Raw genomic sequence first — 27,249 nt, 5'->3', positions numbered from 1 at the left:
AAGCATGTGTGTTTATTAGTAAGGGAGAAAAATCACTTGTTTCAAAATGTCTTTTTGATATAAAACACCCCAAGATTAACAGATGCTATAGGGTGAGGGCTTGTGCCTTGGGGACAGGGCATTCTGCTCCGTCTGGAATGCCACCAAGAGGCTGGTTGCAGAAATGGCCAGCTTGATGCGAATGGAGCACGTGGGTGCACACCAAGGAACGCAGCTTCTCCTTGATAGGACTTTGGTTGAATGACACTTCATCTGTCAGCTTGAAAGTTGACAATCTCCGCATTTTCTTTCTAAACTTTACTGGGCACATACTGAAAAAATCATCTTAGGCTATTAAAATGCTGTCTTGTAGATATTTTCATTATTTCTTACTAATTGGAATGAACATCCACGTTTTGTAAGGCTTTAAAAATCTTGCTGGGATAGTGAGTGTCTTAGTGTGGTTTTTTTGTATGGTATTTAAATGTTGTCAGACGCTTGGATGAAAGCCCTAGACTGTTATAATTTAAGCCTACAAAGATATATCGAATGATTTTTAGCATTATTTGCAATGGGGATATACTTTAGACAGGTAGTCTTGATAGGAGCTAGAGCTGTGGAAATTTAAAATGATTTTGGCTAATTSAACAGCTCAGAAATCACTGAAGATAAAATCCTAGCTATCAAACTTTACTAATCCGCCCTGCCTCATCCTGTCTGTTGGCCTCTGTGCCAATATATTTGCATGTGAGCAGCAAGTTTGGCCTGTGCTCTAAAACTTGCAATTCTCAGCCTAACACGATGTGTAAAACATAAATTTGGTTTCAAACAAAACAGCCAAGAAGAGAATTTAAAACAGCATTTCCTTGATTAGCAGAGGATTCTGCAGGCAGGTGATAGGCCTAATAATGTAAAAAGCCCCGTGGAGATGCACTTTGCTCAGTAGTTTGTATGCACGCGTCCCYGTTAGCTCTGTAGGGAGGAAGAGATCCAGTTGCTTCACGTGGGGTGAATTAGTCAAGCAGCACTGCTCTTGATGCTGCAGGGAACGTGTACGCTGGCGCTAGACAAATCTTYTCTCCTGACTTACACTAGAGGAATGAACCTTTTAAAAAGATATTTACTGAGAGCTGGAAGGGTGGCTTGTAATGCAGCTCTGGCAGCACTGGAGATGAGCAGCAGTATTGACAGCTAGGACAGGCTCATTTCTCCTGCTATGTTGATGTTCGTGTAAGTAACAATTACGTTATTAGTGGGTCAAGAAATTACTGTGAAAGCTGTATTCGAACCATCTGGATATGGGTGGGAAATTACTGCTCAGTTTTTTCATAGTATGTAATCTGAAAATGATGCTCTGGAGTAGGCATGTGGGTAGCACTCAGCCTTTGTGGTCATGGTCTGATAACTTGCTGTGAGCTAAGAGGAAGCCCTCACCCCCTAAAACTTGCCTATGAAATGAATTTAGGACAGGAGGAGAAAAAATAATTAGGGAGGAGGAGCTGGTATGGTGGGTGTCATGGTATGGTTGGTGCTGTGGTCTGTATGTAGTGCTGCAGAAGCATGTGGGGCAAGATCCTATTTTTCCAAAACAGAAGAAAAGTCAATGCTTGTGTGCCAGCGATCCAGGTGAGGCACTGTGTGGATTTGCTGGATTTGGGTGGAGTTTGGCTATGGGAACACAGGAAGGGGTTAAAATGACAGATTATGACCATGTTATAAGACACCATTGACAGTCTTCACCTAAGGCTCACAAAGTATAAGCTGGCTAGTAGGTGTCTGCTGGCTGGTGGGAGCCATCTCTGTGGATCTTAAGAGTATTTATCTGAACTTCAGTTGCAGTATGAGAAGACTTCTGATGGATTATATTATGATTACTTCCTGTGATTTATCAGTCATTGGCTTTTAATCAGTTTTGATCTATATCAGTTTTTCTCTAGTGTTGACTTTTGGTTGTAATGTCTTTGTAACACCAGGAATTGCAAAGTCGCTYGCACCTTACTGAAGTCTGTAGTAGCAATGTAGTTATCTTCGTGGTTTTTGTTGGTCAGAACCAATAATCTCCCAACAAAGATGATCTTGGATTGACATTTATTGACTAATTGTTGACTAACAGCATTATTGACTAATGGTATCTCTTAGTTATTTCATGTTTGCCCATATTAGCCCTTCTGATTTTTGCTTGGGATTCATATGAGACTCTGATTTCTTGGACGCCTGTTTAATCTGAGGTATTCTGGAATGAGGTATTTCATTCCAGTCCTCTGGAACATCCCAAGTGTTACAAGTTTAATCGTTAGTTGGTGTTAATGGCTRTTAATGAATGTGAAGGGAAATGGAGTAATAGCCAATGCCTGAGGTTGCCTTTTCTTGGCCAAACTTTTCTGCTGTGAAACTGAGAAATAACGAGTCAGAGCAAGGAGCTCTGCTAATAGACCCTTATTCTATGAACTCTTGCACAAGAGAAATCCTCTGCAGTTTATGAAACGCACAGATACCATCACTCTTGATTCGGTTCAGTGATCAATCCTCAATGCCAATAATCAGCTTTATTTAGGTAGCTTTTTTTGAAGTACACTTGAACATCTCCTTTTTGGGGCCTTCCCTGTGACAGCTTCCTAAGGATGCTTACATTCCAGCCTTCCAAGTTTGACACTTTCAGTTGAAGTCTTCCTGAAGATTAATATTGTTGCTTCCCAGCAGCCAGTAGCTGGATTTGGGAGATTTGCAGACCATTAATGGTGGGGAAGATCTCAGCTTAGTTTATGACTGAGAAAACTCAATGCTAATTGGTTGCTCAAAACTTATGCTGGTGCCTTAGCCAAAATTAAGACTTGTCTGTAATGAGGGTCATGCRTGTGGAGTAAAGTGCCATTGGCAGAGTGAAATAGGTACCAGGAGCAAACTACCTCCACCCTGTAGTCCTCTGATAAGGAGCTGCTTCTGCCATGCTGCTCAAGCTTTCAAAAAACCCRGTCTAGCTTTGCATTTATAGCTATAAAAGTCACAAAGCGTGGAAACTGGGTGTGCCTAGGAAACAAAGCAATTATAGCTGGATTCCCCCCAAGCTGCCAAGACCTTCTGTGCCCTTAGTGCTCGTGTTGTTTCAATATAGCATCAGTGAGGGTAGGGAATGTGCAGTGTTTGAGAAAGGCTGAACCCAAAGGACCCTGTGTACCTTACTAAAAATAGTGTCATTAATAAAAGAATAACTTTTGCAGTCCTGCTAGGAGAGCGGTAGGACAACTTGACCAAATACGTTCAGAATACAAGCTTCAGGATGGGGCTGGAGGGCTAGAAGAAATGTTGCTTCCAGCTACAGTAGATCGGGTATCAAAGTGAATGCTTAGCGTAAGTAAAGTGAGAGGCCTCTGCACCTTGCACTCAACCTTCAGAAGAATTAATGCTGATTGTTGGTTTCCTGATAAYAGCCCTTACTGGTGTGCTCTAAGAAAGGCAAGAAATCTGGCAGTGGTGAACTGAGGCCAATGGGAAAAGCTGCAAAACCCCAAAGCAATGAGGAATATTCCCACTGAAGATACCTGGAGTGCTTTGGCTTCAGTTGACCAGGAGAGTCAGCAGATCTTCTCACTGGGTATTTCCAGTTGAATTGCTTTGTGTCCTCTGGAAAAGCACACTTACTTCACAAAGCAAGGACTTGTTTCATCATCTTCAGTTTCTTACTCTCAAAAATAAGGCCTTTTCAGGTAGATTATTTTTTCTGGGGATGATATGTGGAAACACTAATCAACTGGCATGAAAAATAAAGCCATAAACTAGTTCTCAGCTAAAGGAATGCAGGGCAATTCTATCTTAAGGAGGGACAGAATTGGATAGTAAGTATGAGATATATATAAATGTAAAATATCCAGTATTGTTTCAGTATTAAGGTTGAAAAACACCAAACTAAGCTCAAATTTAATTCTTCTTTTCAATGCTTGGCATATCTTGGAGAGGCTTATCTCTATATATTCATTTAATAATTTGCACCGCATAAACTGGAAGTGTTTATGGAGCCCCTGAGTATAGTAAATTTTAAGATAGCATCAGTTTGACTTTACCTAGACTTCATCTGGATTTAGTTAACAAGACTGAAGGGAACCAGCTGACTACTACCAGTGTTACTCTGCAATGCCATGAGTAGAGCTTAAACATAGTTTGACTGAGCAGCCCCAAGTTGGATGGAAGCAGGTCTGTAAGAGGGCAACGTACTTCCAAGCATGTGCTGCCCAAGCTGAGATGTGCCACCAACCTGCCTCTCTGCTGCATCGAGGAACTTGCCCAATTTTAGCTCCATTGACCAGACAGCTCTTGGCCCAAATTACAATCTGAGGAGCACGTGCTGCAGTACTCTRAAATAGAAATGTTGCAGGAAGGTGACACTATGTGACTGAATACTTGAGTTAAAACTTTAACTGTCCAATTTCTGATGCATGGATAATGTATGTAGCATCTCTGCACAACCAGGGAAATTGCCTATGTAAGTTCTTGTGCATTAGGAGAATGCTAATTGCATTTCCAGCTGCCTCATTTCATTTTTCCTAAAGGATAAATGCACTTCATTGAGGTTCATGCTCCAGAGTAAATCGGAATTGTTATGAATGCTGAAGGGCTATGTTCTCTATCAGCTAAAATGGGAGACTAGTGTTTTTCAAATCGATTGCAGAGTGTGGATATGTTTTCCAAAACTCAGAATAAGCAAATCTCTTAAAGATATAGGATGATATTTTAATCTTGCCCCTTTCCTCAACTATAAAAGCAATCAAAAAATGGAATGGTTCTCCTGCTGTGAACCCTTGAACACTAATGTATGCATGACTTCATACTTATTCTTCTCCAATTTAATTCTTCAGACTTTTGGCATGTTCATAGCATGAAGTCTGCCCAGAGGAACTTTTCCGTTTCCAAAAGGGCGTGTGATTTATGATATATTCTGTGTGCCCTCAGGAAAGGGAGGGGTAAGATACGGATATGCTCTTGGTCAACAGCTTTTGCTTGGAGGTGAGTTTGCTTGTGTAAGTAGGAGATCCAAAGCTGCTGGTGCTCTAAGGATAGTGGAAAATTTTGGCGTTTTACTGAGGTGGCTGTGACAACTATTGAGAGATGTTCAGGAGTTCTGTTGTCTTTTTGGCAGTGTCCTAGGTAGTGCTACATAAGAATTATTTTGAGTGTGCTTCTCCACAGTCTGCCTACATGCTCAGCTTGATGCATTCCAAGTAGATGCTAGCGGTATGCTGTGAGAAGACTTTGCAGAAATGCCTCCTGAACACTGCAGCTTAATGGAGTGCTTTATTTCATTACTGTTTTTTCTGTAGAGGAGAGGCATTGCAATAAGCGAGATTTTATGGCTAACCTCCAGCTACCTGCAGAGTTGCATCTGAAAGATTCCCACTATTAAAAACAGTACAGTAGTTTTGTAATAACATTTATTTTGGGAGTAGAGCAAATTCTTCATTTATTATTATTTAAATGCACGATTATAAGGGAGCGTTTTAKGGGTTAGGAGGAACTTTTTTGAAAGTAGCTAAATTAAGATACTATTGGTCCTGTTTACAAAGGTATTTAGGTGATTAAAATGTGGAGGAATGCTGACTGAGAGCTGCAGCTAAGTGCTAAGGTACTTTAATTGCTCTTAATTGTGCTCACTAGTGCTTTTGTCTTTGCCTCTCATTCTAACTACTGTTCTGAACCTTTAGGTAATTAAATGTGCTTGTAGAACCAGCCCCAAGACCTGCAGGTATCGTTGCAACTTGGCCGTGTAGGCCTGTCTCTCCTAACAGCTGCCTTGCCTCAGTGGCGCTGCTCCCCAAGAGAAGTCTTAGAAACCTAAGTCTAAGCTCTAAGAAGTCTTAAGAAGCTGAATACCATATTTACATTTTTCTACTGATTCTTTCTTTGGAGGTCAATTTTCCTCCTACTGTATGGCCAGCCCAACTGCCCTGAGATCTTTAYTGCCTCAAGACTATTGCAAATCAAAGCATGTTAGTCCCTACAGGTATTTATAAATTAACTAGTACTCTCAAGGCCTTTAAAAGCTTTGTTTCAAGTAGAAACACGATATAGTTGTCTTGCATCATTTAATGTCACCTGCTACCTTGTTCTTCATATTTAAAAGTCATGATCTATAGAATGTTACTTATTTTTAAAGTGAACTAATACAGTGAGTAGCTTGAAATAAAAAGGTATATCCATGCCATCTACAGGTAGAAGAATGAAGCTGGTGACATGTAGCTCCATTTCCAGTGCTGTCCAGGATTGCTGTCTCGGGTAGCAGTGCCAGCAGGACAGGGAGCAGGTTTGTACTCTGTCTCGGGCTATGGTGCAGACCCTGCCTGCCTGTTTCTGGCCAGAGGAGAGCAGGCAATGGGAAGACGTGGAGCTTTTCTGCAATTATGTGAGTGACTGAAGCTTGTGCTGCTGTTGCCCACCATGGAGATGTGCAGGGTGACACCCTGGGCCTGTGGTTGGCCTTAAGGGCCTGTGGTTGGCCTTAAGTGCCTGCTGTGGGAGCCCAAGCAGGTAGCTTCTCATGGGTGTCCCAGAGCCTCTGTGGTCTCCTTGGAACTGCCTGGAGGAGAGGACACCTGCAAAAGCCTAATGAGAGGGGATGAGGTTTTGTCCAGTGTGCTTTCCGTGTGTGTCCAGTGTGCTTTCCATGTGCTGTCTCTCCCTTCTGAAAGAGTTTCTCAGAATTTCATTTAGTCCATCAGTTTGGCAAAGTCCCCTCCCACGCTACAGAAGAGAGAAGGCTGCTAAACAAGGTGCTAATAAAATCCCTGTGATGTAGGAGAGAGYGCCAAGGCGTTTTACAAAATGGGAGAATGTAAAAAAAAAATCGGTAAGAAAACAACAGTTTGTCAGGGAAGCGAGAACTTCTTAATTGACTGTCAAACCATAACCTTGGAAACCTAAGGTAAGAGGCATCAGCATATCTGTCAACACAGATACCCGTCAATCTTTCCTCAGCAGACAGGAACGCGATTGCTTCTGCGATAGCGTCAACAGCTTTGAAATACAGAAAGCTGATCTGGCCTGTTGCAAAGAATGAAGTAGATCCTACCAACGGTTCTACTGTCAAGAAGCATTTGGTTTAAATGGAGTCTTTATGGMTCTTTTATAATTAGGAGGGAATAAATCCTGTATCTCTATTTTAAATTATGTGCTTCCACTCTGTTACAACCTTTTCTAAAATAAGGTTAAATTGGGGGAAAGATGCCATCTTTAACTTTTTTCCACATTTCTGTCTGGGTTTTGTGATTGCCTTTGTCTTAGTCTAATTTTAACTTACCCTGGGAAAACAGTTTTAGAGAGGTTGATGTGAAGCTCTTCTAAGCAGCTTTAGTTTTAGCAGAAGAAATGCTTAAATTATCAGAAAGGTTTCACTTGAGTAATTTGTTATCAGGTGAAAGCTTTGGAACCTGATCTGACTAGGCAAGAGCTTTTTGTCCTTTCTCTTAAAAGCTTGCTCTTAACTGTTTCAGGACACCAACCAGTTGTCCTGCACATCCCATGGAAGGAACTTGGCTCTGACAGTACAGCAGGTTCATCTCCTGGCCAACATCCAGTGCTGTTGATGGATCTTTGGAGGTGGTCACCTGTCTAGTTTTTGATGAAGGAGGTCATGGTCATGGGAACCTGCCTGCATGTCTAATGACAGGTGACTTCATCATACTGTGATAGATGATGCTTTCAGCACTAAGGCATGAGACTACGCACTTCTGTATGCTTTCCAGCTCCATAGTCATGGCACTTGGRCCAGGAGTTGCTGTCTGTGTCTTTTCATGGTGACTCTAGTAAACCTGGTATGACCAGCCTTTTCTGCTGTGCTTTGAATGGAACTTCTGCATGAATATAGCAAAATATCTCTGTCTTCCTCATAAAATATCAGCACCCTACTGAGATAATATTGAAAGGTGTGTGATGAGGAAGGAGATTGCTAATATTGTCTCAACTTCTTTGCACAGCTTGTCCTACTGTTATCTGGGRAGAGAGTCCTAACTTGCAGCCCATTAATTTTATTTCCTTTTTATATGCCTAGACCAAATTTTTGCTAGTTGTTTTGCAGAGATTCAAGGGAAGTAATCAACAATAGCACAYTACGTGGTGCAGCACGTTGCAAACAATAGGACATTTGTGAATTAAAGATAATTAGTAGCTTAAATGATCAAAGTGGTTTATCAAAGGGCGAAATACCTGTGCTGACTGGAAAGCTTTGAAGGTATCAGCCCATTAACACCCATTAAATCTATGACAGGCAGGCTGTGCTAAGCAAGGAGCAGGCCTTGCAGCGTATTCCAAACTATGTGAGGTACAATAGCTTTCTCTCTGAAGCAGTGACAATCGATTTAGAAGCCCTTCAGCATATCTGACCTCCTTTATCCCCAGTTCTGGGGGATTTTGAAAGCATGACACCCTGGCTGGAAGTTCTTGGGTGCAAGGATATACAGTCTCTGAAGAAGAGCTTCAGAGTATAAAGGACTTCTACAGTAGAGGTGTGAGCCTTGGCATTTGAGGCCCTCAATATCCAAGGCTAATCTGTTGAGCCTGGACCACCTTTCCTGCCTTAAGTTGCTTTACATGTAGTAGTTTACTCTCTTAATGTGCTTTATTTAACATAGTTTATACAGGCTCATTCTGTGTTAGCAGCATTAACAATACATGAGTAACACATTTGTGATGATAATCCAGGTATAAATGCATCCTGCTGCCAAACAAGATTCTKTGCCTGGATGTGGACAATTATTTTCACATTGTATGATGATGTCCACTTAAAATACCCCCTCTATTTTAACACACAGAGCTCTTTTCATGATGTGTAGTAAAGAGAGACCATATGTGTAGTCTCWTTGGACAGTTGTGCTTTGTAACTTGTATAACTAAGTAATTATAAAAGGAGGGTCCTTATAGTTGAAATGAGAAGCCTGTTTTATCACAGTAAATTCAGCGAGGGGGGATAACCTAGCAAGTAGGGGGCTTTGGCTTAAAGCAAGAGGTCAAACACACAGTCCACCACTGAAGCCCAGTTGTACGTTTTTGTCCACAGCAGTTAATCTTGCTCCTGGAAATGACTGAAAGGGAATTATCCTTGATTTACACCTCAGCTAGTAATAGGTCAGAGTGAATGTCTGATGTAGAAACCCATAGGAAAATGGTATTATCCTGAATGCTCTAGGTTTATAATGCTACCAGGACACTTTTGTTTTATCTACACAGTTCCTTTTCCACCTTGCATAAAAACTGCTATCAGTTCTTTAGATTTAAGCAAATTAAGGGCATGCACTGAACTACTTGTTATTAATATCTGAGCACTATTTTCTATTTCCCAATTCATGCTCAAAATGGATTAAAACTGCTAATCCTTGACAAGGCAGCAAAAAWTGATGCTAATTTATTGATGTGCTCTTTTAAGAAACTTTGACTGCTCCGTTTAAATTTAATTTATAGACAAGAAACCAAGGTCCTCTGCTCTAAATCAGGAACAGATCTATGTGTTAAAGCGTCCCATGCCCTTGAGCTCATTGTACAATATGCCTGAGATGGGGTTGCCTTGTTTTCCTGGTGGGATGTGTGTGTAGTTAAGCCAAACCAAACATGTGCTGGGATCTGTTTAAAGAGTTTGATAGGAGTCCATCAGCTTCTTTAGGCTTAAGGCAGAGCTAGACTGCCAGCACCATCATGTCAGGCATGGCTTTTGCTTGGTAATAAACRGACTCTGTTGTGTCTCTTTAGGACCATTAGGAAAAGTGCAGAAAAAGCAGAAACTGCCTCTGTGCAGCCTCCTTCCGGGCCCATGGGACAATGTAGCCTGTTGCCTGTCCTACCAGGTCTAACTGACCCTTGGGACAAGCCTTGCTTGCTCCCTAGCTGMTTTTTGGTCACCTTACATAACATCTCAGCATCTTTAGCTCGCTTGAGCTTTGTGCTTCTGCCCTGAGCTCATGTTGTTTGGTGCCATAGGTGTTTTTAACGAGCTATCCACGGATGTGCAATGTCAAGGCAGAGCTTGAGAGGAAGCTCTTATTCTATAGGGAATTATTTTAAAGTTCTTGCACATATTTTGTTACCTTGAAATGTTATTCCAGTGTTAATCCTGTAGGTTTACATTAGTAACATGCTCTTCCACCCAAGGACTTTTACTATACTCAGAATATTGTGGATTTCTTTTACTCTCTGGGAATGAAAAATGCTGGGGAAGCCCAGAGAAAGTCTACAGAAAGAAAGCGCATTTTGTGCCTTAATTCTTTAAGTCATTTCAATGAGGTTGCTCCCTCCCTTCATCTTATCTGTTATCCCAGATGTTTTTGCTTTGGAGTTACTGAACAAAATGTTTTGTCAGTTTTTCTTAAGAAGATCACCTCATAATTGGGGACATTAATTGAAATAAAACTTTCTGAGGAGTATTTGATAAATTGGCAATTAAAACCACAGACATTTCTGGGAAAAAGTTGATAGCAAGTCCTATCAAAATCTAAATGACTGTGCAGTAAAGGTAATTGCTACTTAACCCCAACAACTTTTTGACAGATTGACTGCAATGATAGTGTTCTTATCTCTCTCAAAAAAAAGTCGTTTATTTAAGTTAAATTGTGATTTTGCATATTGCAACAGGAAGAAACAGTCTTGCTGTAGATGTGTTCTTAAGAATTTTTGAGATCAGCTGGAATGGGCCTGACCCCAGAGTTTTGGAAATGGGTGCAGCAGGTGCTGCCAGTCAGTGGAGTGGGTGTGAGGGCAAAGCCARGTTGCTGGCGAGTTGAGAAGCTGCATTTGTAGCTCAAGTGAAGCCTCTGTGTTTTCTTGCTGGCCTGAGGCTCTTGGTGTGCTCTGGGGGAAGCATTTTCAGGCTTATCTGTCCCTCTGTCTAAAGCCACAGCTACCAACTCTGTTGGTTGTTTCCATCCGGAGTGATGGAAACGTATGTTCTTTGGAACAAATACTCGGTAGCATATGGTTTTTCTCTTCCAGTTTCTCAGGCTTTGCTGTGAAGAATGTCAGTGGGCTGGCTGTAAAGGGCCCTTTAAAATTCTGGAAATTCAGGGCACTGYGAAAATTGAAATTCTCAAATAGTGATGCTGTGTTGATGGGGTCTTAGTAACCCACAGAAGTAATGCTTCTCTAGGACTTGTTTGATTGCACAGCTCTCAGCTTTTATGGATTTCCTGGCTGAATTTTTACATTTCCAGACCAAAGTGATTCCTCTGGTGCCCGTGCATGTCCTGCTCAGTGTTAGCTCGGCTGGGTTTCCTGGGAGGCTTTGCCCTCTTGCCAGACACCAGCTTCTAAGTGGGAAGAGCAAATGACTGTTTTTGAGCAAGGATATCACAGCAATGGGAGCAAGTATTGAGGAAGGTGGTGTGGCTCTGCAGAGCAGGATCTCCAGCCTGGAATGTCAAGTAGAGGCTGAATTTTCTTAGCATAGTGTTTGTTTCACCATGTGCCAGGAAGAGGACCTGGCCAGATCTGCCTGGAGCTGGAGCCTGGTTTTCAGAGCAGTCTGGGCAACCCCCTATTTAGCACTGCTGAAAATTTCCTGAGAAAAAGCCTGTGGCGAGGAAGCGCCACGTTAATTACAGGTAATGCTGATTGAAATACCTGGAGGAGACAAGGAGTTGCTGCGCTCTGCAGAGCCTAAAGGGACTGTCTGTGTGACATTACTTTTAATGCTTCAATCAGGACAAAATCCCTCTACAAAGTCTTAAGGGAAGTGGGGTGCCTGTTTAACTTTTGGAATATAACCTAAAGCAGAAAACAAATACTTTTTCTAGTCTCTAGTGAAGACAAAATTCTTAATTGAGCAATAGGAGAAACACATTCTAATTTTTACCTAGACTGTTTAAAATTCAACTGAAGCCTAAGAAAAGGAATAGCATTATCTTTACAAACCATTCTATAGGATTTAAATCTTGCATGCACTGTGTGTGTATATATATTAAGTGAGACTTCCTGCTGCCCTGCTAGATGTTTCACTGTTAAAGCTGAAAGATTTTTGCCCGGAAAGGTGCATATTTCTCCTGCTGTTTCCATTTGCATAGCAGGACACATTTGTGAKCGGAGAGGACATGCACAGAGCAGGGGCAAGAGTGCAGCTGGACTGGCTGGAGCCCCTCAGCTGTAGTCCCTATGTTGCTTTGCATTGCCAGGGAGCATCTCATTGCTTCTCTTAAAAATCCTTTCTTGACAGAATTTAATAGTTGCTAATAACCTTTCACAATCCAGAGCTATATTCTACAGGTGAGGGAGGCATATGGCTACTTCCCTATTAGCAATGCAGATTTAATCAAACAGTTGGCTCAGCACGAGCCAACAACTGACAAGCAGTTGTTCCTTTTCCCACTTTTGACGAACACARGGAGGAACTTTGATTAAAACTTCAAGTCTCTTTAAAATATCAATGTCTATTTGAATGAAAGAGTGCTATATTTTTGAGAATCTATTGCATTTCTGCTATCATTTCCTGAGAAAAGGCTTCTTATGCCCAGGTCTCAGCAATATCAGAAGAGTCTTTATTTTCTGCTTGACAAACCAGCTTAGTATCTAAACATGCTGTAATTCAGTTAGCAAAGTGACAAAGTTCAGGTTGATCGGTGTATCTGTTTTGGATTTATAGCATTTCAACTGAATTTCTAAGCGTGATGCTGTTTGTTCCTTGACTCTTGCTAAAAGCCTCAATATGCTGCGTGTTTGCTATTCTGTCTTTTGAACAACCCCAGGCAGCAGAGTTTATAGACTTCACTGAAGCACAGAAGTATGGAGTGTTTTAATACAAGACTCCTCAGTGCAGCAAAAGAACCTTGATAACCATCACAGGTAAATGTGATCCCCTTCAATGTCAAGGGAAGCTGAGACCAAGAGGGGACTCCATGCCTGTTTTGCACTCACTTTTCTAGTTGAAGTAAGTGCTTCAAATATCCTTGTCTTATGGTAATTACTACACAGGAGTTTTATTTGAAACATATGGAAATGCTGAGAATAGGACAAGAGAATATAGAAATGAGATCCTAGGTGCAGAAAAGCCACAGGATAAAAGTCTATAAGGGAACTGTTAATTGAATGGTGTGTAAATCTGTAGTGTCCTCCTGGCTGAAACAAGACAGGTATTTTTTCTGGGYAGTATTTTCTCAGACTGGGTGCACCAGGGAGTTCTTGCTAGCTGTGATCAAAGGAAACATTGGGAAATTTCGTACGTATATTGAGTCAAGTCATGGGTCTCCTGGCTGACTGGGAGACTCCTCCACTGCCTTAGGCTGGTGATGGTGTTGGACCCTGCTGGTAGGAGCTTGAGGCACTGTTCCCATGTGTGGGACAGCAGCATCACGCTGTTCCTGGGCCTGTGTGAGGACGGGCACCCCAGGCTTCCAGGGAAAGAGGGATGGACTAGATGTTATTGGTGAAGCTGGTAAGAATGTTACCAACATGAGGAAAATACATYGCTAGAATGTGAGTGCTGTTCTTTGGAAATGCAAGTCCTCCGTAAATCTCAGCTGTGACTATCCCGAGGGAGCAAAGGTCTGTGGGCCCAGCTGGTGAATGAAGACCAGGCATGCAGCCTGGCAGCTGGCCATCTCATTCCAGCAGGTGAGCTCAGCTACAGCTCTTTATTGACATAAGAGCAGATGCTCAGTGGGTATTAAATTGCCCAAACTTTCCTGAAATGCGTGTGGCGGCAGCCACCTGATTGAAGCTGCAGCTGCTTTACCCATTTTTCGTCCCCTGGAGCAGCCCCAAGGCAAAAACATCTCTGGTAAGTTCAGCAGTGTGGGGTAAGTTGGGGTTCCTGATGTCCATCAGTCTGCTCCTGCCCATGGACATGGCTAAGACCTGTTGCAAGACAGTTACTGGCTTTGATCAGACCTGGGCGAAGTGTTTATTCTTGCACAGTAGTTGGGGGTTCTCATAGGAAGCCCTACTTTTCTTTTAGTAGCCTGCAGCTATGTGAGGTCCCCCTTCATGTCTTGGTAATGGCAAGGAGGAAGCCCGGTTTTCTCCAGGGAGATGTGGAACAACCAGGTAGGGTCTCCAAAGTGGCCCTGCAGCTTGAGAAGCAGCCAGTTTGCTCCCTGGGAAGTCAGGCAGAAAGCATGGCTGGTTTTTATGTGGTTGTTTCATACTGAGTTTTCATCTTCTTATTGTTGCCTTTTTAAGGAAATGACATCTTGCTACCACCATAAAATTGGTGGATGGGGTTTTTACCCTGTGCAAGGCTTTTCTGTGGCCTTAGGTTTACATATGAGCTTGTTTGCAAACCGATTACCAAGCTGTCTGCTCTTGATATATTAGTGTCTTAGTCACTGTGTTTCTGGCCCCTGGCCAGGTACGCACAGTGTTTCCTATAATCCTGTCTGCTCCTTGCTTTCCCATCGGAATGCTGGCGTTGGCCTTGGCACGCTGGCGCCCAGGGATGTCACCTGCAGGACCTCCAGCCTAATGCCTGCTTGTTTTATGGGAGCCTTACGGAGCATCGCTGGTACAAGCAGAGCCCTTCTTCCTCACACAGCTCTACGGGCAGGAATGGAAGGTCAGCAGCATCCCTCAACTCTGCGGGTGGCCGAGTAGCTGCTGTCAGTCTGTTGGCTGGGAGTGATCTGCGGGTGGCACATCCTTAGCTGAATCTATGTCCTGTTGGGGTCTGAGCTCCACAAACCCTGYGGTTTATGGAGTGATCCTGACGCACAAAGATGATGCTGTTTAAAAAGGCACTAGTGTCTAAAGGAGCTTGAATGCTTCTAGGGGCATTAATCCTGCAAGGGTATTTGCAGAATTGCTTACCCACAGATTTGGATGCCTTTAATAAAATTCAAAAGACTGTTGATCTCTCTATGTAAAGAGGGGAGGGGAAAATAAAAAGGCAGCAAGCCAGTCTTTGTGCTGAACTTTGCTTAGCCTGTCCCTGTGGCCAGCTTTGGGCAGGAGCAGCCCTGGGACAAGCATCAGGCTCCCTCTCCAGCCGTGCTGAGAGGCCACAGTGAGGCACAGAGCCCAGGGGAGGGTGCTTGCAGTGTTTCATGCAATGCTCACRATGTCACATCATGGAGTGTGTATTTCTTAGCAACCTCATACAYGTTAGAAATCAGGCCCCCAAATGTCTCAATCTGTTCTGTTAAGCTGTTTTCTAAATAATTATCAAACAAAGCATCTGTCATTGTCTTAAGTTATCAAAGGATCTTTTTCTTAGGTATATTTTCTTTTTTTCTGATACCTGTGGTAGATGCTTACTTGCATGTAGTTCCTTAATTACACCTTTTCTTCTGTTCGAATTTCCTCAAACATTAGTTCTGAGGTTTCTCATTTGCACTTCATTTTTAATCATGTGAACTGCCTGTAGCCAGGATAGCTGCAAGCCAGGAGAAAATAATACATTTCAGCAGAGAAGTAATGAGACTGCAAGTGGAAAAAGATCCCAGCAAGTGGAATAGTGGCACAAAATCGTGAAGAGCAGATTTTGTGCCTCTAGCTCATGCCAAATAGAAATTTATCTGGCAGAAAATAATGTCAATGAGGTTAGTATGGCAAGTACAACCTGACTGACAGAAATACGTGTTTAGAGATTGTCATTTGGAGTTCTCTGCCTCCTAATTGCTTTTCTGAATCATGCTGATAGGTGCTATCAGCTTTGCTGCACAAGGTTAGAGACATCCAGAAATACCTTCCACCAACACTTACGTGATTCCCTGCCATGCACACTCCTGCTCGGTAGGTGAGGTCTCTGTCAGGGTACATGGGGCATTTTTCGTTCCTTTGCACATGATAGGGCTCTCTTATGTGATTGCAGGCTGTGCTGCTTTGACGGCAACAAATTCTGGGTGTGTTCAAGTCTCCTTCACCTTTGCAGATGAGAGGGGGGGAAAATACTGTTTTTGGAGATTAGGTTCCTTGGTTTTTGCTTGTGTTTGACATAGGAAATTCCCAAGCCTAAAAAGTGGGAGTAGTACAAAGCAAAACAAAACCTCTGGGCAAGGAAAAATCAGTCCGTAAAGATGGAGATGGGCTGCATAGTGTCGGGTGTCTTTTTCCTGTCACAATAGTGACGGTTGTTGTGCAATGCTGCAGCCTCTCTCCTTTGTCTCATGTCTGTTTTGCTCTGACAAAAAGTACTTATGTTGTTTGGGTGGTGCTCTGTGATCATGAAGCCAAGTGAGTGAGAGACAGTCCGACCAGGTCCAAGCCAAATCAGATTGAATTGTGATATACCTGTCACTTGGCTCAAATATCCTCTGATAGGACAAAACAGCAGCACAACTTTGCTGGTTAACTTTAGACTGAGAGCATTAGTAAAAGCAGATGTGGAGAAGAATGTTCTTAAGGAAAATTTGACTTGTGTATAGGAGCGTTGAGGGGCTCTGAGCTCCCCATACAGAGTTTGAGGACTGAAATAAGGAAAGATGCAAAATCATCACCTAGGAAGTAAACCATGGCTTTTAGACAACCAACCATCTGCACCAAAGTGAAGAGGAAAAAAAACAGGCAAATTAAGTGTCACACTGTTATTGCTGGCTAGTAACACAGATGCTAATTATGTTTAGAGTCTGGTGCTAATATCTGCACTGAATTAAATGGAGCTGATTTTGGTATGAGTACAACCAAAGCTGGAAGATTTCACAAGGCTCTTTTCAAGAAGGAAATTGTTGAGATGTGCCCTTTACACATCACTAGCTAAGTGGTGTGTATATTTGCTACTCTGCGCTACTGTGCCAGTTGGATTCCTGCCAGGCTTATAGCGCTGCTCGAAAAGGGATCACTTGCCATGTGGAGTTCTTGCATTTTCTGCTATCCAAACAGGCTCACTTAAATGTTGATTTATTTCAGGCTGCCAAGGACCAAGTTCTGCGAGGAGCCAAATGCACTCAAGCCCCCTGCCTACCCATGGAAGCTGCTCAGATCCCACCATAGAAGAAATAGCATTGAAGGCATAGATCATATATTATGGAGTCTCGACATCCAGGCAAGTCAGGGAGCAGTGCATCATTGGATTATAAAATGTCCAGCCATAGAAGTATTTTAGTCTTTCCAAGTGTAATTCTTGTTCTCCAGAACTTTCTGGAGCACTTGCCCATCTGCGCTATGATCCCTCCAGGCTGACCGCTAGGGTCTGTGGGCAAAGCCTGGGCAGCCTGCCTTCCTGGGCAGCCTTCTGGGCCTCCTTCAGACCTTTCTGCCACTCCTCTGAGTTTTAGCTTGTGCCTTTACATGCTTCCTTCCTCTTCCTTGAGGMCTTTCAGCCTCTCCTTTAACAGCTTTAAGTCTGTGTCACCCCTCTTTATGTGGTGAGGTTGTGTTTCTGAGGAGATTTTCAAGGGAAAAAGCATAAAAAGAAAACTAAGCCAACTTTTTCTTCCTGAAAATAAATAGTGATTTTTTTTCTGGCAGGAGCGTGTCTCACTTCAAAATCCTTATCTATTTTAGSGGGGGGATACTGTGGTTTTATGCAACCCAGCAGCACTGGCGACAGAAAGGACCCAGCAGTGGAAAAAACAGATCTTGCATTTGAGAAGGTTACTTGGTGATAAGGTGGTATTTTACTGGAATTGCAGAGAAAAACTCTTCATACTGGGCCCACAGCACTTCACAACTTTCATTCCTCATTTGCTATTGAGGAGCTTTTCCCTGCTTCCAGAGAGACAGCTTTTGGCTTAGCGGCTGCGAGACTGAACCCAAAGGCGGAAACTACCACACACTGATTAATGTATTGAATTTTTGCTTTTCTTCCCTGCCACTATCCCTCCTGGTTTTGTTTATTAAAACAGGGGAGGAAGCACAGTATGAGAAGACCTACAACTGAACCCTTTAAAGCTGTCCGAGTTGATGTAAGTAATGTTTGCTCTGAAAAGCCCTGATTAAACAGGATTCYTTGGGGAGCTGAACTAATTTCCACATTCACCTTTAAACTTTTGGCATGCAGTCATCACTCTGAAAGCTCCATTCAGCAGACTTGTGCTGACCTCCTGTTGCATGAGGCATCCATCTCCTGGAAGAAGTGAACAGCCAGTTCCAAAACACGATGGGGAGAGTGTTGCTGGGGCCTGGCAGTGCCTTCTGGCCCTGACTGCACAAATCTGGAGCAACTCCCTTGCCTGTTGAGTTTGGTCTGGTCATGTGAGAGGAAGAGTGGCATAATGGTACGGTTAGGGGGATATTTTGAGGGCAAGCTCTACGTTGTTGGTATGAACACGAYATCCAAACCCTATGATACAGAAATGCACATCAATTTTCATTGCATCTCGTTCTACCTTTACTTGTAGTTGGGCTTGTTACAGCTGACTCCTGCCAATGGAGGAGAGGAGGAGCCAGGCCCATGGCAACTTGTTCCACAATGACCTTTCCAGTGTAGAGTCAATATGAAGAAGCACCTGGAGAGCCGCAGGTTTTTGACTCCACATAGAACTGGCTCAGAGGGCAAAGTTACTTCGTGTGGATTTTGAAACTGCCAAATACGAGGTAGGATCAGAACTACTAAGGGCTTCCCAGCAAGACTGAATTTTGCCAGACAATAGGCAGAGGTCTGAGAGGTGCAGGCTGACACTGTGGAAAGTTCTGCTCCTTCCTCTCTGATGATCTTGTTATGAAAGGACTCAGTTGGAGAGTGATTTAAGTGAGAAATGTCTCTTGGATGCCTTTTTCAAGRACATGAGCTTGTCTATTTATTATCTCACTTGTAGTTCATTTAAGTTGTCTTAACATCTCTTGAGGGAAATGTGCAGGTTTCTCTACCTGCATGTGGGCAAAGGTTGGCCATCTTGCTTAGGCCATCTCTCTTGGCAGGACSATGCAGTGTTTGCAGCAAGGTCACCCTGAGGAGCTGCTTGAGGAGTGAGTGTGGGTGGCCCCTGAGGAAACCCAGGGGGCTCAAGAACCACACAGGGGCTGCAGATGAGGAGGGCATGAAATAGAGACAAGAGTGACGCTGGAAGGCAGCAATATGGAAGGTCAGTACTGGGCTGAAGCGCTGCAAGAAGTTCAAATTTTAGTTCAAACTTAACTAAATTTTCTGTCTCCTTTGTTTTCTGCCACCAACTTTTGGATGCTTAAAGAAAAGTACAATTTTACATACTGTAGCTAAGGAATAAAATGGAAAATCATTCAAAATTCAATTAAATATTTTTAAATGAAAAAASCAGCATTTAGAAGAAAAAGTACAAAGGCTTGATCTTATATTAGTTGACTTAACTGTTTCTCATAAATCAAAAAAAAAAAAAAAGACGAGGAGGGGCAAAGAATAAAATACCTGGTTACATTTAGTTTTCTTCTAAAAATCAGGTGGTTCCATCTAACTCAGTTAACTGACTAGGACGAATCTTCACTGTAGGTTTTGCTATGATGTGGTTTCTTAAAGACCCAATATGTTTTGGGGCAGCAAAGTAAAACTTTATGCAAAGAGCAAGCAATGAATCAGTAGAGTGTGTGTATATATATATTTCAGAAATTAGTGTTTATTATACATTTGTTCCAAATTTCCACRGCCCAGTTTTTCATGGATGAATGAGTAACTTGCATGAATTTGGTTAATTTTTCTGACTCTTCAAACTGGAAGAGCTATATCCAACTTAAAAGTTTGGTCCTGAATGGGAGATTGAGGTGGGTTAATAAAGTACCAAAGGACTGAGGACAAATCTAATGTGATAATGTATAAACACAACTGTTGCAATTGTCGCTACTGCTATTCTTTCCATAGTGAAAGATAATATAACACTGAGAATGATATAGGTGAGGTGAATTATTAGCAGTATGTTTGCAGAGGTAGAAAAACCCAAAGAACACTGTTAAAATGGAAGTGAAAGCAGGGCTATAAAGCAGCTTCAAATAGGATGCAGTAAAAGAGAAAGCTTTTAGATGTATATACATTTTAAAGCTCAATTATAGGACCATTTTATGCATAGGCTGTTATATTGTGAACTGACCTTGAAGTAAGCATAAAAGAATAGACTTTGGGCCATTGTTTTTCCAAAGCTTTTAGTAATATAGCAAATAACTGCAGTATATTCCTCTTCCAGTAACCAACTTATAGGGAAGAATGTTCTGTTTCTCTGAAACTTCTGTAAGTGAGAAGCTGGTTCAGGAAATGCTTCTTTATCATCTCTGAAAAGATTATTTGTGCTTTCCCCAGGGCSAGGGGTAGAACCTGCATAGAGCAGTCAGCTATGACCTATGGTGTCCACTGTGCTCATAAATAGAGGCCTGGCACTTCTCCCTAGCACTGAAATGTTCTGTGAATTGGATAATAAAACAAAAGATCTGTGTGTCCATAAAATTAACCCAGCTACCAAGAGAACTGTTAGAGATACACTTGCAACCACGATCCATCTGTACATAGAATTTTGTGATGCCTTCCCTGCGTTCCTRCCCTGTGGTCATTGTTCAAATAGCTTTACCCCCTGCATAAAAAAAAATATGGGGCTATAACTGTCTGAATCTTTGTAATGCAGTGGATGCAACTTTTTATTTCTTTGTTGGAGGAAGAGATTACATCAGACTGATATTCTTGATCTGACAGTGTGATCTGAGAACATGTAATGCTGCCTCTGGATGTGGTGAAAGTCTTGATCCACCCAGCGGGTCCACAGTTTCCCTGCAGATACCTAGCAGCACCTCTGCTTATGCAGGAAAATTGGCAATAAGGGTGCATAACTATTCAGTAGTTTCCTACCTACCCAGTGGTAGGCTATGTAAAGGTATGTTACTATTTTGACTGCTATCACAGCACTAATGTTGTGTTGTAATCACTCTTCTYATGTATCTGTCACCAGATGGCTGTTGTTGATGATTTATAGCATTCTATTTCAGACCTCATTAACCAACATAAGAGCATCTATGTGCTAATTTCATCCTGTCAAATATTATTTGTAATAAATAGCCAGATAGTTTCACCCAGAGGGGTTTATTGGCTAATGCAGGGATGAGTGAGTGCTGCACGCTGCTCTTATGGGGCTGCTGCTAGCAAGTAYGTTGGGTGGATGCACCTCTGCTCAGCAGCCATGTGTTGTACAACCTTTCTTGCTCGATGTCATTAACATGAACGAGAGTCAGCACTCATTTGATAGTGCACTCAATAGACCAGTAGATCTAGACACAGATCTACTGCACTAGGTACTCGATAGTTTGTAGGATCATTCCCAATGCTTAGGGGAAAAAAGTATTATTAGGAATTTGTTAAAAGCTAGAACTGTTGTGGTGCAGTGGATGCCTGCCTGGGTGAACCTATGGTGCRTGCTTCTCCTGTGTTTTGTTTTGTTACTGCTGTCACGAAGAGGGAGAGATGCTGTTTAAGGGGAAATGTACAAGTATTTTCTTGGCAGATGTTGTCCACTGGGTCTTGGAATAAGAAAAACAGCCTGGATTTCATGCTCCTGTCATCTCTGTTTTGAGGACTTGTGACATGTGATGGACTCTCTGAAAGCTGTGTTTTGTCACTAGGTAGGGCAAAGCTTAGAACAGGATTTAACAACAAGCTTTCTGCCCTCAATAGTCTTTCAAGACCGTACTGGAGCACTTCTTGTTGTTTGCATTCACTTGATCACCTAGGCAAATCCATCCTGAAGAACCAAGGTCTGCACCTTTGTCTTGCAAAGCCAAGCAAGTCAAGGTTTCACACTGCAAAGCCACGTGTAACTTGAGTGTAGTTATAGGACCTGTAGTGCCTCCAGGCAGAGCTGCTGGCTCAGGCAGGAAGATTCCTGGAGTCCCCTCCAGGATCCTTTCTCCCTTTGTGCCTTGGACCTCTCCAGCAGCTTCATCTCAGGAGACTGTGAGAGAATTGGGCTGGTTGGCAGCCAGATGAGCTGCAGTTGTCCTAGTTCCCTTGCCTCCCTCTGCCGACTTGTAGCCGCGGTTCCTGTGCAGTCTGTGTGCGTGGCCTGACGCTCGCTGAAGTGTTTGTGTTGCCAGACAAATGTTTCGGCAGCCGCAGYCTGACTCCAACTGCTCGTAAAATCCCATTTACAGGATTTCCTCTCTGATTTGCATGGAGGCAGGCGTCAGCATTGGCTACGCTTCCCACTGCGCTTCTGGCAGCTTCTGCAGTGCAGTGCTGCAGGAGGTTGGCAYGATGGTCTGGGATCCTGAAATGTTCTTGGAGCTCTATGGGTGGTCCTGTTGTGCCACCAGGTCCTAGGCCGTGTCTAAAAGAAGGCTTTTTAAACTTGGAAAGCTTGATAACAAGATTTCTTTTGGACTCTCCTGTGTTACAGCTTAATTTACTTCACAGAGCTCTTGATTTTTAGATGAGCTTTCAGGTGAGCCATTAACAAAGTGCTCCTTTGTTAGGAAATTCTTCAGTCTATTTCCATGTGCTGACTCAGAGAAAGGCAAAATATCCTAGAAAACGCTTTGGAGTATCCAAACCAGTAGCAAAGTCGGTGAGTTTCCCACTCTGACCTAGGTAGCAAGGTGCTCAGCTGGCTGAGTTAGAGACTTGCCACCTGGCAGGTCAGTACTCAAGAAATCCTGCTTGACCAAACTGATTGGAAGACTCATTCTTGGGCAAAAATATGTATTTGTGCAAAAACCAAGCAGTGCTCTGCCTGTGTCGCGTGCTGCCCAACCTGCTCCTTGGCACTGGGCTGCAAGTCCTCCCGGAGGTCTTGAGGCAAATCAGTGACTCGCTGGCAAGCTGCTCTTGACGTGTTTTGTTGGGGTACAAGGATGTTGTTCGGCAGCGTGTGGTGCCATCCAGCTGCTGCCRTGGTCTGTAGCCACTCTTGAATGAAGGCGGGTGGCCCCAGCTCCTGCCTGTGTTTTCCAAATGTCCCTGTCACTTGAACATGACAACTTAAGGGGTAAAAGTGAGATGTTTCTTAATAGCATCTGTCTCAACACTGCTCTTAGTAGGAAGTTGAAGTCCAGTTTTTCTTTGTGGAGAATGGTAGCTGTGCTCTGAGAAATGTACTTGATAATTTAATGGGTATTTTGTCTTCTAACAAGCTGTGTTGATTTCTGAGCTGTGTACTCCTCGCTAAGTGAGGACAATGAATTGCAATAAAACATTAGAGGACCCATTAATGTGAAGGATGTTAAAACTTTGCAAACTGAAAGTGAAGCTKGTGAGCCATCTAGAATATTAGCACCTGAAAAATAAAGAATTTTAGAAAAGAATTTGAACATTAGGTAGTATCAAGTGCATTAAACCAAGACTSTGTGCAGGTGAAAGTGGTGGTTTCTGAAAGTAGTGTTTTGGAATCATAAATATAATTGTTTTTACATTTTGAGTAAGAAATGTTTTACTGTCAGTATTTCAGTGTAGTAGAATACTCTCAAAATTGAAATATTCAATACTTTTTCAGGGCTTCATTTTGAATGAATCAACTCCAGTCTGGGAAAGGCTTTTTGGCACTTTGCATTTACAGAACTTTTAAACTGTTCTCTATTTTAGAATTTTGGGGAATGTTTTAATGCACAGATGGTGCTTTAGATGAGGGTGGTAAATTATCAGCATGATAATAATCCTGATCTTCTCAATTTTTTCTTCATTATTGACCTCTACCAACCACAGGTTAGATTTTCTGGAAAAACAAACTAACGATTCTGACAATGAGCTAGCCTGGCACTTAGAAAACAAATCAGATTTTAATTTTGCCTCAGAATGATATTAGCGTGTCTCTGGGAGCAGCAGGATATACTGGCTAAGGTAAATCTTAGATTAATAACTTTCTCCATGAGGRCTTGGGGGGATATGGGAGAGTAAAAAAGAGCTACTTTGTGGCCACGTTTTTATGCTTGTGAAGTAGCTTCTGCCTTGAGCAGAGCTGGGGCCAGGACCTGCTCAGAGAGACTTGCTGTAGCCCAAGATAAATAATATGTAATAATATAATATGTATTATATATTATATATGATAAAAATATAATGATATGTATTTGGGAGGAGATAAAAATGCTGTTGTAGGGTCACGACAGGAGGGAATACAGAGCAGACAGCCTGTTTTGGGGTGACTGCTGGTCCTGCAGCACCATCTCAACAGGCCTTGGAAACCATCTCTAACCAGCTGGTGGAGCGGGTGAGGAATCCGTATCCCTGAGGGATACAGGGGCAAGCTGGGGGCACGGGGAGCTGGGAATCGCGGGACGGGCAGAGCTGTTCCCTCGAGCAGCACAGCGCAAACAGGGCATAGCTGAGATTTTTTCCTGTGCCCTCGTAATGAGCAGCAGATGCCCTGACTAAAGTTTCCTGAGCAGCAGGCACATGGGAGGGCTCCTTGCCAGGACAGAGATGAACTTGGCTAAAACAGGGTGACTATGCTTTTTTTTCTATAAGAAAATGCTTTTTTCATCAAATCCTGACAGTGGGTGCAGGCGGGGRATAGGGGACACAGTAGCACTGTCCCACGCTAGCTGGTAGCCTCGTGGTGCCTCTGGGACACAGAAGAGCTGAGTTTAAGCCTTCCTCTGGGTTGGATTTGCTCCACATGAGCCTGAGCAGCTCCTGCAASCTGCTGCATTTCCCCGAGAGCTGCCACTTCCCAGGCCCTCTTGGTTCAGCCAGCCKGGGAGGATTCCTGTGGGAAGCTGAATTTATTAACAGTTTAAGCCTGGTGYGGAATGGAATGACCTCAGGTGAGGGATGAGGAGGCTGTGATCAAGCAGTCCCTAATGAGTCTGCACTTAAGGTAAGCGTTGTGGCCACACTAAGAACTGATGGAGCCAGAGATAGACAAGGCATGAAAGAATGAACCATGGATGGGGAATGTCACAGGTCTGCATTTCACAAGCTCCTATTTTTGTTTCATAGTGTTTTCATAACAACTGGTAAATATGGCAAGTAGCAACAATCATCTGTTTGAGTCCACACTTTCATATTTACAGTCAATCCAAATGTGCAGATGGGAACCTGTCCCAGGGTGGCTGTGGAACTGGAGCCTCCTCCTTTTGAAGTCCTCTACTTGCCAGAAGTGACTAGTGTTCCTGATGACTGCTTGGATCTTTTTTATTGCACTTTAAGCTCAATTCTGACTGCATTAGAAACAAAAGGCAATGAGCTAGAAATCTGTTTATAGATCTTAAAGCAAGAAATATTTTGTGAGCAGGATTGCTAAATAGCAAACGATTTCTCTTGAACCAAGTGCAGGCAAGGAAAATCAAGATATAAAACATTCACAACTGCCTTAGGAGTTCTGCAGAAATGAGCTAACTTTTGCCTCTTTTTTTTTTGTGAAAATGGCTTGAAGGAATCTGGCATTTCATACCCTTGCCTTATAGATTACCCCTTAATGTGCGAATTTGCTTTCCCACAGCTCGAGGGATGTGTTTGGAAAGGTCAGTCCCACCTCCCAGCTGCTGCAGGGTTGAGGGCTGTGTTCAGGTGCAGCCCAGATGGGAACCCGCTGCTCTGGGACGGGCTCCTGCAGCTCCCTCCGTGCTGCCAGACACGCCGGTCGCTTTGTGTCCTCACTGCCAGCAGCACCCTCCAAGGGGAGGGCTGGAGCATCATCCAGTTGACTGCTTTGAAGGTGACGGAGCAAATTCTGGAAATAAAAATGCAGCAGTGCAAATGGTTTGTTTGCTGATGTGGCAGCTGCAGGCATAGAGCTCTCCACAAGGCTGGAGCTATCTGGAGGCTGCTGCTCAGTCTGGGCTTTGGTGTGGGATTGTGCCACCACAGCCAGAGCATGGGGAGCACAACGGCAGGCAGGACCCGACCCTGGTGTGTGTCTTGGAATGGCTRGGAAATTCTAATTCTGCTCCATCCCACTGGTGCAGATAGGGCTTTTAAATGCTTTCTGTTAACTTGAGAGCAATCTGAGTTTTATGTAGCAATTAATAATGTGGTATATGTTCCTTACAGATTTATTGGTCTCTATATTCTTGAAGTTATGGTTGTTTTTACTGAATTGGAAGCTCTGAAAAATGTAGTATAGTATCCTAAGACTAAACGCTATTACTCTTAAAAGTGAGAATATTTGAATACCAGAGAGGAACCGAGATTAAAACAGTGGTTTTCAAAATTCTTTTCACGCACCTTTTTTCATGACTGCAAGAAAGTGATAGGACCTGAAGCCATCTTTGGAAATGTGCAAGTATTGAATCAAAGCAGAGAAGGAGTTCTTAGCATCTTATTTGGCTTCATACAAAAGAACAGCAATGCTATGTGATGCAGACTGATTTCATATTTAAGACTGAAAAGGCATGATGTGGATGGCTACTTGACCAAGATTCCTGTAACTCAAACAACAATGCCATAAGACAACCAGAGAGCAAGTAATACTGCTTTTCTGATCAATTTTGAGATGTTCAAGCAAGAGCTTGACCATTTCTTGCTCCAATCCRTACCTTTCAGCCTCTGTTTTAGGAGAATGTTAAGTCAGAGTTGTCTAATGTTTCCATTATAATTAGGCTTGAATGATCAGTGTGTCTCCCTCATGTCCTATTCCTGCGAGGGACGTAAGGGTCTTCCTTATGCTCCGAGTCTTYCCTCATTGCCCAAGGAAGGTCTGTTGTTGGTGTCCAGTGCTGTGCTCTGGAGCTTGAAGGATCCTTGTACTTTTGGGGCAGGCAAGGACTGCTCTGCTAATACTCACCTCATTAGCAGTTGAAAGCCTCTGGAACAGCCCCAAATGTGCTTTAATTGAAGCTTACTTTAAAAAAGTCACTCATTAAATTACTGTAGTGGTTGAGAAAGGAACTATATAGTATAAAGATGCAATATTTGTTATAAAAGTGTTATTTCCTTTTGGAAAGGGACTGAAATGTGTAGATTTCTAGCAGAAAAGGACAAATTTGTGCAAATGCCTTTGCTAGAGCATCTCATGGGACATAATGGGGTTTTTTGCTTAGTTTGCTTGCATTTTGTGGTCTTATCTCCATTTTATATGGCAAAACTCCTTCCCTCTTCCTCATCTCACTATGCCCCTCTGTAACTAGAAAACACTATGTTTAGGTATGATTTGGTAATTCACATACATAGTTTAAACACTGCTTTTAACTATTCTGCTTTCCAGGGTGGAGCTGGAGCTCAAAGCCAAATTAATGTTATTGTAACTTGAAATGGTGCAAATTTATGGAGATTAATCTGTTGGGAAGCATATGCYAAAGCAGTGTTCAGCTGATTTGAGTACATTATCTGATAACTGCTAATAACTTCTGCTGTAATGATCCATAGCCTCATTTTGATGGGAACGTTATTTAACCTGAGGTAGCTTGTGAGACTAGAAGGATGAAATCAAAGTTATTGAGAAGTAGCTGGTGAAAAGGTTGCGGTGATAACAGTACCACAACTCTGATAAAGTAGCCAGACAGATGGACTGCATGACCTTTGTTGGGAGGCAGACATGCTCTTGCATAGCCTGGCTCGTG

At 42.8% G+C, this 27,249-nt stretch overlaps 1 long non-coding RNA gene across 2 annotated transcripts in view; it reads left to right on the top strand.

The window, feature by feature from the left end:
• Positions 1-16,801, top strand: part of LOC112947071 — a 51,614-nt gene extending 34,813 nt beyond the window's left edge. The window contains exons 6-8 of one of the 2 annotated variants that reach the window (XR_003249329.1): positions 6,180-6,271; positions 7,458-7,633; positions 16,780-16,801. This is a non-coding gene — a long non-coding RNA (uncharacterized LOC112947071). Of the gene's footprint in view, positions 1-6,179; positions 6,272-7,457; positions 8,323-16,779 lie in introns of those variants that run through there. The other variant, XR_003249330.1, reaches the window with a different exon arrangement.
• Positions 16,802-27,249: the final 10,448 nt, after the last annotated feature.

This window comes from Nothoprocta perdicaria, unplaced genomic scaffold (genome assembly GCF_003342845.1).
Source record: "Nothoprocta perdicaria isolate Ctin4 unplaced genomic scaffold, notPer1 scaffold_22, whole genome shotgun sequence".
NCBI lineage: Eukaryota > Metazoa > Chordata > Aves > Tinamiformes > Tinamidae > Nothoprocta > Nothoprocta perdicaria.
The sequence above is the reverse complement of the archived record's forward strand: the minus strand, read 5'-3'. Positions and strand labels throughout refer to the sequence as shown.